The 12,200-nt window shown below is 41.3% G+C and overlaps 1 long non-coding RNA gene across 1 annotated transcript; it reads left to right on the top strand.

Moving 5' to 3' along the window:
* The first annotated feature begins 4,292 nt into the window (after positions 1-4,292).
* Positions 4,293-7,909, top strand: LOC106697393. The gene is made up of 3 exons (XR_001348492.2): positions 4,293-5,071; positions 7,448-7,620; positions 7,825-7,909. It is a non-coding gene; the product is annotated as an uncharacterized LOC106697393 (long non-coding RNA).
* The last annotated feature ends 4,291 nt before the right edge of the window (positions 7,910-12,200 follow it).

Here is a 12,200-nt window from a genome sequence, read left to right as displayed (position 1 = left end):
TGATTAGAGTTAGGTTATGCATTTTTTTTTTGGCAGAAATACTACATAGGTGATATCCCAACCCCCTAAGTGCATCACCTCAGCAGGTGCATGATGTCTGGTCACATCACTAATGACATTAAATTTGGTCACTTGGTTTAGGTAGCATCCAACAGGTTTCTTCACTGGAAAAGTCCCCTTTTCCCTTTGTAATTTAGAAATAGTCTGTTGAAAGATAGTAGGACAGCTACAAAACTATGTAATTGTCCTACTCCCCAACAAACTTTCACCTAATGGTTTTAGGATCTCTGGAAATTCTTGCCTGAATCCATTATAACGATGGTGGTTGCACAATGGTGATTTTCTAACTTTCATTCTTTATATATTTATAAGTTGGCGTTCTCTTATAAAGAAGAGCTTTCACTTTACCCATTTGTTTATTTCCTTATTACAAATAATGACTCACGGATTTTTTTCTTTAAAGTCAGTGTGTTATAATCCCTTACTGTCATTCATTTTGACGCTCAGATTGTCAGATGGGCCGATCTAACGTAACTGACCCCTAGCATCTGGGGAGAGAAATATCTAATCCCAGGAGTGAGGCATATTTTTAGTACATTCACAGTGCTTCTGAAATTTTAATTGTGTACAAATCACCTTGGGCCCCAGTTTCTGCATCCTATCAAGCTCCCTGGTGGTGCTGATGCTGATGGCCTGTGGACTGCAGCTGAAGTAGCAAAGGTGTAGAGTCTGCAGGCTGATCTGGAAGACTTAAAACATGTCTTGCTTTTCCTTTATTAGGATGAAAATTTTGCCTCATTTACATAGAAGAGACTCATCTTTTGAAGTGTATGAGCTCTGGTAGGCAGGAGGGGAGAGAACTGGGAGGGGGGGTGAGGGGAGGCAGACGATTTGAGCTCTATTCATCAAAAAATAAATGTTCAATGTTTTTGCTCAGTGGGAATTACGAGCTTTCTGTCATTGGCAGATTTCAGTTGCTCTTGGGCAAATAATTTTCTCTTTCCCTTTTAAAGCCATTTCTAGACAGATTGTTGCTGGCATGCCGGCATCTGCAGTTTGCGACCACTACATTCATAAAAATTCCAAATGTACGTGGTGTTTTGCATTGCTTGGTGATCTTATTTAATCTGTTTACATTTTCATCAGTAATCCTTTTTATTTCCTTACATAATTTCCCTTACCCATCTGTCATCTGACTTTTACATGTTCCCTTACTTCATTCTATTAAAAATGGATGGGGTCTTCCTTATAGAAGAAAACTTTACAATCAAGGGAATCCTTCTGTGGAGGTCTTAGAGGACACATTAGAAATCAGAGGATATCCACCCAGCTGGCATGGCTCAGTGGTTGAGCATCGACCTATGAACCAGCAGGTCATGGTTCAATTCCTGGTCAGGGCACATGCCTGGGTTTCGAGCTCAATCCCAGTCAGGGTCGTGCAGGAGGCAGCAAATCAATTGGTGTTTCTTTCTCTCTCTGTCCCTCCCCTCTTCTCTGAAAGCACTAAAAATATATTTTTAAAAAAGAAAAGAAATCAGAGGATACCTGATGTTATGGACTGAATGTTTGTGTCCCTCCCAAATTCATATGTTGAAATCCTACTTACTACTTTGTATGCTGTCCTTAGGAAATGGGCCTTTAGGAGGTCATTAGGAGTAGATAGTCATGAGGGTGGAGTTCTCATGAAGGGACCAAAGACCTTGCTACATCTACTCTGCTCTTGGCCACATGAGGTTACAATAGTCTGCTATCTGCAGTTTGGAAGAGGGTTCTCACGACCACCGAACTATGCTGGCACCCTGAAATAGGACTTCTAGCCTCCAGAACTGTGAGAAATCCATTTCTATTGTTTATAAGCCCCCCTCCCCCAGTTTATGACATTTTGTTATAGCAGCCCTGAACTGACTGAGACACTTGTTGAGATAAAATTATGTAATCATCCTAGTTTAGCAGCTACTCATGAGCACTGGAGAATGAAGGCGTGTGGAACCAACCAATGGTGCACACACCAACTCATCTAACTGCATCTGGAGGATTTCCAAAATGAATGTTCTGTTTGTGTTTGTTTGTTTTAATCTCTACCATTTGTATGTTTTGCTGTTTCTAGCATCAAGATAGATAGCTGATAATAGTATTAAACTTGAGTAAAGCGTGGGCAGTTTCTGACTTATGAATGAACGATTCACAGCTTTCCGTGCCCCAGTGCTTTCTCAGCTGCCCTTCCTTCCAGAAGGCTGGCCCCACCTCCCTGCTGAGGGACTCGGGTCAGGCTTCCCCTTTCTGCAAAGCCTCTACCTGCCGCCATAGCCCTTCTCTACCAGGAAGTGCGTAGCTCTTGTGATCCCTTTCTTGATCACAGCACATGCCTAGTGGAGTTAGCAGGGGTGTTATTCTCCCTCTCCGAGGAATGTGTGTTACGGAGGGTGTTTCAAATAGCCGCACTATGAAAGCCTTACTTCGCAAACCTAACCCGGAAATCTCCTAGTTAGATACATAAGCAAGGAGATGCCTTCTATGTTTTCTTTGTTAGAAGATGCCACCTGAAGATTTCTAATATCAAATTGCAGTAATGGGCTTGGCCTAGTAAGAGCTGATTGGCCCACAGAGGTTTCATGGTTGCTATAGAAGCACGGGGCGGCAGAACCGGTGGTCTGTGCAGGCCACTGTTAGGTACTCAGGAGTGTGGCCATGGCGGGGGGCCAAGCCCCTGTGGAAACAGAAAGGCTGTCTCAGTGCCTTGAGTGCTAGACACCTGGTACCAATTAGACCACACCTGCTTTCTGCTGTTTGTTCTCTCCTGTTCTCCCTTTAAAAAAAGTCACTGAAAATCAGAAATGTTTCAGATTCGGACCCAGATCTCTATGTATCTTTATAACCTCTCAAAATTGTGTGTAAAATCTGGCCATAGTAGTAAGAGAGCAAGTTTCCTCTCTTCTCTGTTTCAGATGTACAAGAATATCACTCTGACATTGAAAAATTCTCAGACAGGCGAGCTGCTTCACACACAGGTGCACACACACAGGCTCACACACATATGCACACACATGCATACACATGCACACACATGCATACACGCACACACAACTCCGGAGGACTATGGTGGCATCCTTCACAGTGCCCCACACAATGTTTAACATGTAGGTACTAGGAAGTGTTTGCTAAATAAATGATCCAAAGCAAAAAGGAATGGCAACTGGGCACATTTTATTTTCATTTCCGATCTTACTAGCTTTTTCAAAACAACATTTTGACTCCACATTATGTTTCCAGGGCTGTATTTGAACACATGTGCATAGGCTGACTGGCTATATCCAAACACAGAAGTGCCTATTTAGTTGACATGATTAACTGAGGGGATTGGGTGGGAGGTTGTGGAGTACTCTGGAAGTTATGTGCACCGTTAATTTTACCCAAAGAGTCTCGAGATGATGTCTTAGAGCAGCGGTTCTCAACCTGTGGGTCGCGACCCCTTTGGGAGTCGAACGACCCTTTCACAGGGGTCACCTAAGACCATCAGAAAACACATATATAATTACATATTGTTTTTGTGATAATCACTATGCTTTAATTATGTTCAATTTGTAACAATGAAAATACATCCTGCATATCAGATATTTACATTATGATTCATAACAGTAGCAAAATTACAGTTATGAAGTAGCAACGAAAATAATTTTATGGTTGGGGATCACCACAACATGAGGAACTGTATTAAAGGGTCGCGGCATTAGGAAGGTTGAGAACCACTGTCTTAGAGGGTCACTCCAGGACGGTATGCTGCATTAATTTTACTTACCGTGTGGCCATAGGGGATATTATAAATTCAGGCAGCAGTTACTGACCTGTGCTGAGCCCTCTCTGTCCCTGCCTTCAGGTCGTTTGCCACCTGCACTGATAGAGAACATGAAACACCAATACTGACACTACGCTGGTTAAACAGCAGGTGCACTGACCTCCAGCAGGAGAGACTCAAATGAGGGGAAAAGGCTGGAAGGAGGAACAGGTAGGGAAGATGTAGAATTGTATAATAATGGATGTTAATGATGATGAGGAGGAGACGGAGGAGGGAGGGCATTCCACTCCTTGAGAAGCAGTATAAGCAGAGGCTAGAGGTTGGTGTTCACCTTGAGTGTGCGGGACAGTGAGGATCCTGGTCTAGTTGTGGAGCAGAGGTTCTGAGTTGGAAAGAGTGGAGATAAGGTGGCAAAGCTTGTCCGGAGCCAGGCCCCAGAGGCATTCACGCTGCTGAAGATCAAAGTGATCTGGAAGGCGGTGGGTCGGCACAGGGACTGTCCTGGAGCCGCTTCGCTGGGTTCCACTCCTGCCTCCATTCGTCGTGAGCTGCGTGATCTAGGTTGTCATACAAGCTCTCTGTGGCATGTTTTCCTCGTGTGTAAAGTGGACAGTGATTTTATGTCTCACAGGGTTGCTGTAGGGAAAAAAAAAAGAAATAAGAATCACGTAACCCTCTTAGCACAGAGCTGGGTACTTGCTAGAGGTCCTCATATCCTCATTACTAGACAAGGGAAGGAAGTAGAGGCTGACTTTAGGAAGCTGACTTTGATATGGAGAGTGGGTTTCCATTTGTTGAAAACTTCGTGGGCTGAATCTTCAGGGGGCTTTGTGGCTATGCCTTTTACCTGGATGGAGTTGAAGACAGGAATTTAGAGGTGTCATCACCATTCCCAAGTTCTACAGGAAGGGACAGGAACGTGGACAGGGCGATGTGTTGAGGGAAGCCGGTCTGTTTTCACATCTCTTTTCCACAGATTCTAAGAATGATCATGCTTGACAGTCATTCAGGAATGATTTGGTCAAACTAATTAGCAGTGTTTCTTAATAGCCACAGAGAACTCTCATGCTGGTCAGTGAGAGGAAGTGAGTTATTGGGCCAGAAGTAACTGGAAGTTTGTTTGCTTGCCTTTTTGTTTCTTGGTTAATATTTTATATTTTGTACCCAGAGACTGCTGTGCTGACAGGGATGAGATAGAGAATTGAATCTGAATGGACGGAAATGGAAAATAATGATGACTATCCCTGCAAGAATTGTGGTGCCTGGCTTAGATAACAGGTGCATGCTAATTCTGTTGTGTTTACACTTTGTGAGGATAAGAAAATGGATGGCAGCTCTCCATATAAAAACAGGAATTCTTTTCAGACCTTTCCTTGAAGCTTATTTTTTTTTTTAACTATGAGATTTTGAGCTGAAAGGAACTCTTATTCATCCAGTAGGAGGTTTGAATTTTTAGTAAGCTTTTGTCTTTGTAAAGATAGGAATAAGTTGCACTTCAGTCCTATCTTCATGGTGGAAGTTGTATGACAATTTTTATAGCACAAGCATTATAATACATGAAGATACAGCATCTTCAATGGATAACATTACCGAACACATTTTTTGTTTATCACGGTAAGTTTTACTTCCTAAGGTCTGCTTGTCTATATTTTGAGTCTGAATATTATAGATGTTTCCATATATGGTATGCAGTGTTCATATGTACCATTCAAATGGTTTCAAGGGTCAGGACTTATAAATGCTAATAATTCTGGTAGAGCGCTCCAAAGATAATGCCAAGCATATACTGACATCAATTGTTAATTAAGTCTTGATGCTTGTGTCTTATACTAGTAAACAGAAAAGTGAGTGTGACTGTACTGTTACAACACATCTCTCTGCACTGGCCACTGTTGCTCAGAGGTTAGAGCATCAGCCAGTGCATCAAAGGGTCTACAGTTCTATTCCCAGTCAAGGGCACATACCTGGGTTACACATACCTGGGTTGTTGGTTCCATGTCGCCCCAGTCAGGGTGGGTGCAGGAGGCAGCCAATCAATGTATCTCTCTCACATTGATGTTTTTTTTTCTCTCTCTCCCTCCCTCTCTCTTTATTTCCCTCCCTCCCTCCCTTCCTCTCTCTAAAAATCAATGGGGAAAAAATGTCCTTAGGTGAGGATTAACCAAACCCCCTCCCCAAGTACATATCTCTCTAGTTCTTAGTACATGTGGTCTTGAAAATATACTATCATATGTGTGGACATATATGTATATATGTACTATGTGTTTATGCATATATGTATCAGTAATCTCTGTAACTGTTCAGCTAAACATAGCACAAATTAGTTCTATGCCAGATAATGTAAGTATTCATGGATATCAGATTCCTCTGAACTGATTCAAAAGAAGATGTAGAATTATGTGCAGTGTAAAGGGCACTTATCCCCCTCCCTCCAGGGTGCAGTTCTGCTGCTGCTGTGCTCCATCCCTGCCGTGTCGTCTATGGCATCTTCTCTCTGTGCATCTGTGTCTTCACATGGCATTCTCCCTGGCTGTCTCTCTCCTGTTTTTACAAGGACACTAGTCCTATTAGATGAAGAGCCCAACTATGCTAGTCTGACCTCATCATAACTTAATTATACTGTCAAAGACCTTATCTCCAAACAAGGTCACTATCACAGGTACCAGGGGTTAGGACTTCAACAACATGTTTTTTTGAGGGGACACAACTCAACCCATAACAGGCATGTAGAATAAATCTGTGCACTATTTAACATGTAATAAACATGTGTGTGAAGTGTGTGTATGTAATGTGGCATATTGAAACAATGAAGTTAATAAGCAGAGTACAGATGTGTGAAACATTCACATTGTTGAGTATGGGTATTATAAATGTCAACTTTTAAAAGCTGTCTTCTACATACTCTATGTTATTAATGACTAGTTTATTATTTGATACTTCTAAAGTGAATTAACTTATATAAAATACAGTGTTTAATCAGGTACTCATGCCTCTGCTGGTAAGTTCAGTTTCTAATTACAAAAATTATTTTCTTTTCTGGTAGAAATGAGCACCCCACTTAAAACTTTAGACTTCGTTGGTAAAAAGGATTAAAGAATAAATTGTTCAGGAAATACTGTAAAGGAAATGGTGATCTACTAATTTATAATTATCAACTTACAATTAACTCCCTTGTCAGTATGTGTGATAAGCATCATCCTTCTAAAGTTTTTAGGAAGTGAAGTATCATTATAAATTGTTTAAGTCAAGAATAACAATTCTTGACAAACCTTGCCTTTTAGGAAGTGAAGTATCATTATAAATTGTTTAAGTCAAGAATAACAATTCTTGACAAACCTTGCCTTTAAAAAAAAATAAGTCAAGGGCTCCTCATTTGTAACCCAACATATAGGTAATGACTGGACCTCAGTCTGGTCACTTGTATCAAAAGTTTACTTGGAAACTCAGTCCCTGTGGGCTGCATAAATTCCTTTCAGCATCAGAGAATTAAAAGCATCCCTTTTGTCTCTTTACTCTCAGTCCCTGTGGGCTGCATAAATTCCTTTCAGCATCAGAGAATTAAAAGCATCCCTTTTGTCTCTTTACTTTGTCAGGTCACATCTAGTTCTCATAGATGCAGCTTTCTTATTTCAAGTGTGTCCTCTCTTGTTGCAGCTGCGATCCTTCAAAGGAGATGAGATGGCGAGTTCTCACCACCCTGTCCTTCAGGGCCTCTTCTCAGCCCAGGAAGCAGGCTGCTGAGGTGGGCCACAGTGAGGCTGGAGTGGACACACACATGCCTCCAGCCTGACTTCCCAGGCCAGGGCAGCTTGCAGCATTCTCTCTAAGTGAGCAGACAGCTTACCCCTTGAAGCCCTGGGTTTTCTCTAGATCAGAATTCTAGAGTCTCAGGTAGAATGGGAAAACACTTTCTCTTTAAATGCCACTAAGACTTTTTGGTGTCTTGAAGGCAGAGGTGAGAGACCAAGCCTACTCCTTGGCAAACAGGAGAGAATGTTTTGGTTTAATTCTCCCTTTCTCTTTGTTGGTAGACTTTCTCCATTGTGACATACAAGAAAGATAAGATTGTGGCAGACCTGCCGAAACCGGTTTGGCTCAGTGGATAGAGCGTCGGCCTGCGGACTCAAAGGTCCCAGGTTCGATTCCGGTCAAGGGCATGTACTTGGGTTGCGGGCACATCCCCAGTAGGGGGTGTGCAGGAGGCAGCTGATCGATGTTTCTCTCTCATCGATGTTTCTAACTCTCTATCTCTCTCCCTTCCTCTCTGTAAAAAATCAATAAAAAATATATTAAAAAAAAAAAAAAAAAAAGATTGTGGCAGACCTTTGCCGGGAGCCAGTCCATCCTTGCTGCTTGACACAGTCGCTGCAGGGAAGAAACATCTGCACAGCATGTGTTTCAAGGGACCTGGCATATATAGCATACTGTTCTTAATGTGTTTGCTCCCCTTAGCGTTATGTGTTTTGGCCAACGTCACCTCTCCGAGAAAGGTTGTTTCCCCAGGTGGGGATTTTCCCCTGAAGTTAGGAAGGGAGTGAAACCCCTTAACTAAGTGCCAGGTGGGTAGTTAATCACCTTAACTACGAACAATCACGCTTAAGCTACATAATCTTTACTCCCTGGAATGGAGATAAGAAACGCCCTAACCTTTGGAATAGAAATTGATAGGATTAAAATCAACTGGTATAAATACAGATGTAACAAAACAGCAGAAGACAGAACCTAGAGAGAGAACCTAGCGAGAGAACATGGCAAAAGATCCTGGACAGAACATGGCTATAGAACTTGGCTGGAGGACCTGGACAGAACCTGGCTAGAACTTGGCTGGAGAACCTAACCAGAACTTCGCTGGAGATCCTAACCAGAACTTGGCTAGAGGTCCTGGCTAGGCTGCTGATCAACTGAACACTGTCTCCGTGTCATTCCTTCTTCGCCGACTCCATCCACACCTTTGGGGACCCCTGGACCTGCTGGGGTTGGACCCCAGCAGACCTTCACAATGAAGACTCAAAGCTGGTTTCTAATTCTCTGAGCCATTTGATGATGGTGATGGTGAGGAGGAGGAGGATGATACCACCACCTTTTGGAGGTTAAGCTATGGGAATCACTTGTAGAAGTGATCGACCCTGGGCCACAGGAGGCTTCTAATTGCTATTGTCTATGCACGTTCACAGAGATCATCTCCAGGTCAGGGACTGGCAAACTATCCCAAGGGCCAAATCTGGTTCACTGTCTGTTTCTTAAATAAAGTTTCTTGGAACACAGCTACATACATCGCTATATAGTTTTTGGTAGCTTTTGCCTGATACGGGCAGAGTTGAATAGTTGGAACTATGGCCCACAAAGCCTAAAATTTTTACCATATAACCCATTACAGATAAAATTTGCTGACCCCCTACTTTAGGTAATGTTTCATAATTGTGCAACTATATAATTGAAGAATTTCAAGGCCTGTGAGAGATTATGTACTTCAAGTCTAAAGTGATTTTATAGATCGGCAGGTCAAAGCTCATGAAATGACTTGCCAGGGGTCTTACTGTTTGTTGGTGATTTTCTTTTACTTTTCCTAAAAGAGAAGATTTTTCCCCCCATAACTTTACTTCAAGATACACAGAACAAAAAATTCATCATTTAACCATTTTATGTGGACAGTTTAGTGGCATTAAGTACAACAATATGAATATATTGGTACAACAATATGAATAAATTGCTTATAATATGAATATACTGTTGTACAACCATCACCACCGTCCTTCTCCAGGACTTTGTCATCTTCCCAAACTGAAACTCTGTACTCATTAAACAATAACGCTCTGTTCCCCCTGCCCCAGTCCCTGGAACTTCCATTCTACTTTCTGTCTCTATGAATTTGACTACTCCAAGTACTTCATATAAGTGGGGTCATATAATAGTTGTCCTTTTGTGACTGGCTAATCCATAACATTTTTATTTGAAGGAAATATGCTTTACAGAAACAGGAAAAGTCCAGCCTTGTCCCTGACTGATTCACCACTGGACTTGGTCCAGAGTAAGCTGATCAGATTTTCTTAACGTCCTCAGCTCCAAAATGATACTCTTTTCCTGAAGAATACAACACAATATCATGATGTTAGTCACTTAAAATTACAAAGGAAGATCTCAAAATTTTAGTGGAATAGTCACAAAATATTAACTTTGAAGCTCAGGTATGTGCTTCCGGTATTTTGGTATTATTTGTGAGAACACAAAATAATACTCATACAGTGACTTTGGGAATCAGAGCCAAAGATGAAGGATGATAACTCAGGTCTCATGACCCACTCCTGGGTAGGATCAAGCATACTTCTCTGGTGACTAGTTCTGAGTTTGTCAAGTTCAGTGTCTTCCTGTCCAAGGCAGTGTTGCCTGCACATTGCCCACATCTTGTGCTTTGTCTTTCCCTTTTGTGAGCTTCATACTCTTCATTCCTTTTCTATTTACACAAAGTTATTTCAGACTGGGTAGAATAGAATTGATTACATTTTAGGTTACTATGTCACATTTAAGTTCTGCCTTTCTAAGACTATACCCAGGTCACTCAGCTGGAGTTCTGAGTGTTCATAACTCCTTAGACTCCCATGGACATGCTATTTCCTGGTTTCAACTTGAGATGAGTAATTTAAGCCATGCTTTTCATATTTTACTCAGTTAGCACTTCAAGATAAAACTTATTGTGAAATTCTTGTAGAGGGAGGAAGGGAACCTGGCAGGAAAGTTAGGTGACCAAATACTGCCTCCATGTACTTCTTAATCGAAAATAAATTGTACTAAGGCATTTGTCTAAGTATTTGTTGGCCATCGGGCCTTAAATTATATCCTGTTTTTATCGCTGTTTTGTCCCAATAGCAGGGAAGGTTATGGGTATGAAATTCTTAAAATCAATTCAGCAAGCATTTGTGTGCTTACTATGTACTAAGTGCATTACTTGTATTAGCTCCTATAATCTTCTTAAAAACTCCTGAGATTTGTACTTTTATTATATCCATTTAAGGGATGAGAAAACTGAGACCCAAAATAGTTCTTTGCCCTATGACACCTAGCCAGTAAGAGGTTTTGCCAGAATTTGAATGTGAGCAGTCTTGATTGCAAATTCAGATTTCATTTATTTGCGTGTTCATTTGTCCATTCATTCAACCAATATTTAATGAGCGCCTATTATGTTTTAGACTTGATTCCAGGGATACAGCTGTAATGATAAATACTTTGCCCTCACAGAGCTCATACTTTGTTAACCACTTTTCTATTAAGCCATCTTGCCTTCTCATTCATCACCTCACCTACGATGCTTTGATGCTGGTGCTTTTTTACAGCTTCTCATTAAGGAAGGTATCAAATGAAGGTCTGGTAAATGGCAGGAGTTTTTCCAGTCAGCTAGGATGACTTCTTTCAACAGGCAGAATTGAAGAAACCATTGAAGATAAATATTGTTTGTTTCTTCTTGAATTATCAAGGATATGTTATCACAGCATCTGAGACTATTGTAGGGTTTATCACCCTGAAGGTCATGAATTAAGGATGTCTATGTTATATTATTGGTGCTGTCCACTGCTTTAATTTAAGCCAGTTTTCTCTTAGCTTTTCTGCAAACGTATTTAAAAATCAACCAGCATCTTAGTCAAGTTGAAGATAGTATGGACATATTAACTTGCCCTTTTGTTTTCAAGAAGTTTTTTGTTGTTATTGTTTTTGATCCAAGACAAAACTGTGAAGCATATTTGGTGGTTTGCCATCCTCTTTCAGATACTCTTTCTTTCATCCTTCTGGCTTCCCAGCCTCCTAGCCAGCAAAATGTTTCTGTTAATACCCTGCTAAAGTGTTATAACTAAAACCTCCTGTTCTCCTATGGAGTAAGAAGTCTACTAATCCTGGTGAGCTGGGAATAGATAGCTCAAGAGATGGCTCATAAGGGCTTAATTATGACCCTTCTGGAGAATTTGCATTTTAATGGAAAACATTTCTGCTACCCCTTCATCTGAGGGGAGTGGATAAAAATTTAACACACTAAGTCTACACCAAGCATGTCAAACTCTGTTGGCGGGCCGCATGCCTCGTTTATGTTTATTTAAATGAGGCATGCAGCCTGACGGCCGCGAGTTTCACATGTTTGGTCTACACTGTTGAACTAACCCACATTATTAAACATTTTGGGGGGACTGGTTTTCTTTGTGTGATTTTGAATTGCTTAGTGAAATATTTAGGTTTCCACATCTTGATTTTTTTAAATGGGTGTGATGAACATTGGTGCAGAGGAAGGAGTACTTTCTGACCATCGCATGTCTTATTTTATGCTGTGTCCCGGACCCACTGCTTGTCATGCCTGGAGTATCTCATTTGTTCTACAGACAATCTTTGGATATGTCTTAGTATCAGGACCTCTGCTGGGTGGTAC

This window comes from Myotis lucifugus, unplaced genomic scaffold (assembly GCF_000147115.1).
Source record: "Myotis lucifugus unplaced genomic scaffold, Myoluc2.0 scaffold_66, whole genome shotgun sequence".
Classification (NCBI taxonomy): domain Eukaryota; kingdom Metazoa; phylum Chordata; class Mammalia; order Chiroptera; family Vespertilionidae; genus Myotis; species Myotis lucifugus.
Note: the sequence above shows the minus strand (reverse complement) of the source record. Positions and strands in the feature narration are given on the sequence as shown.